Source organism: Amphimedon queenslandica, unplaced genomic scaffold (assembly GCF_000090795.2).
Source record: "Amphimedon queenslandica unplaced genomic scaffold, v1.1 AMPQUscaffold_7108_Cont20937, whole genome shotgun sequence".
Lineage (NCBI taxonomy): Eukaryota > Metazoa > Porifera > Demospongiae > Haplosclerida > Niphatidae > Amphimedon > Amphimedon queenslandica.
The window spans coordinates 1-2,014 of NW_003552604.1; the positions used below are offsets into that span (position 1 = coordinate 1).

General features: G+C 35.3%; 1 long non-coding RNA gene across 2 annotated transcripts; it reads right to left on the reverse strand.

Moving 5' to 3' along the window:
- Positions 1-201: 201 nt before the first annotated feature.
- LOC109591833 (uncharacterized) lies at positions 202-1,697 on the reverse strand. Of its 2 annotated transcripts, XR_002190030.1 has the most exons (4): positions 1,068-1,697; positions 652-1,003; positions 456-612; positions 202-408 (listed from the first exon to the last, which is right to left on the reverse strand). It is a non-coding gene; the product is annotated as an uncharacterized LOC109591833 (long non-coding RNA). The 2 variants fall into 2 exon arrangements; XR_002190029.1 differs by having other exon boundaries at positions 652-1,697.
- Positions 1,698-2,014: the final 317 nt, after the last annotated feature.

Genomic DNA, 2,014 nt, shown 5'->3' on the forward strand with positions numbered 1-2,014 from the left:
CATTTTGAGCATTATACGCATGCTCAATGGCACGTGGCCACAAATTCGCCAAATTAAAATTCGCCAATCACCAAAATTTAGCAATTCGCCAAAATTTAGTCCCTCCAAAATTTCCTTCTGTACGGTATTTAGTATTTAAAACTAAATAATTAATTTCACTTTTAAAACACTAACACAAAAATTAATATTACATTATTTTGTTTACCTGCTGTTAACCACCAATTATCAGGGCTACTGAAGAGCCATTATACTGGAATTATGATTAATAATATACAAGATGCCGAGTGATGAGAGGCCCTTCTTCAATTGATCCAACTCAGCAGTGCAATGCAGGATGGTGTAATGGAGTGAGACAATATCAATGATTACCATCTCCCTTAAAGAGGCATCATTGTGAATCTCTTTTATCTAGCAAGGACATCATTTAAGTGATACAACAATGGAAACATGCATACCTTTGTTAAAAATAGATACTTCATAGTCAGGAACTGCTTCCTATCAACCTCTAGGCTCTATGCCACAAATATATAAGCAAAAACAAAAACCAGTACCATCCTGAGCCAGTGCCATTGACATAAGGAATCCTATCTTTTCAAACTATTACTCTAGGCTCTAGCATTATACTTATAATGTTAAGCACTAATTATATACCTGCAAAGCAATATGTCATGCCTTATGAGAAATGAATTGTTCCTGCTAATTAAAAAGAGAAGACTTGATGCCATATGCTAAGTCATAAAAAACTCCCTTCAAAGACCACCTCTATCATAACCTGCTTTACCAAGATACTTAACCTAAAACAAATTGAATACTAAAATACACAAATAACTATTACCATGCATGCACAAAGACACATACACACAATTACTACAAGCATTTTATTAGGTAAAAAGATCTCCTGCTATAGCCACACAGGGTGGATCTCAAAATGTTAGATCTTCTTATAGTCATGCACATGAAAGACATCTTGCATCAATGGACATGAAACATAACTTCAGATACACTATTAAAAATATCATGCCAAATATTCTCTCTATCACTTTGATTCATGCATAATGTTAACTCACAAAGTTACATCAGTTGGCACTCAAGTGGAACTGTTATCTGTATTTACATTAAGAGCTGAGCTGTTAACTGTATTCAATATCTCATCCTAATAACCAGCATTGAGTTTGATAACACTGTAAAATATGTAATGTTTGATTAACAACAGGTTAGGGGGTAGGTGACTCAGTAGGGGTAGAAGCGATGGGTAATAGTGACAATTGTAAAAAGGAAGAAACGAAGGAAGCTCATCATCACTGTCACTAGATATTAAAATCTATTGTCTGGTTGTGCATTCAAAATGTACTTTGTAACCATCTGCTGAACTTATTAGAATAGTTTGAAGTCTTTAACAAGATAGGGGCACCAGATCAGAGAGCAATATGAACTTATATACTAGCCTGGGAGGCTGTATGAATACAGGGTCTTTTTGACTGAGGTGGAGATAGGGAAAGTTCCAAAGTCCTTTAAGCTTTAAAAAATATATAAAAGATGTGGTTCCTATCACAGCTAAGTTCCATCAGCATATATTGTGAAGATAAATTATTAGAAATTCTTCTTTGTATAGAGCTTGCAAGCAGCCATCATAAAGTTAAACCACGCCCATAAAACCTAGCCGCGCCCACCCATGTTGACCATAGCTATTTTGTATTGCAGACCATGATATCTTTTGTGGACCCATGTCGCAAGAAAAGAATACTGGTGGACCTGTGATTTCTAATCATGTTGGACTTTTGGCTGTTGTTATGATACACATAATGCATTGACAATGATATGCGCGTGGAGAACTAGACCATTCTATAAATTTATCATATTTTGGCAGTGATCACCCCCCATACAGCCAAACTATCTCAGTCTCTTTTAAATATCTAGGCAAATTTTTGTGCTTACTCTTTTTTTTGAATAGAGCTTCAGATGCTAAAATAAATTTCAGTTTTTCCTCTTTCTCCTAGCCACGTGCTATGTTTAT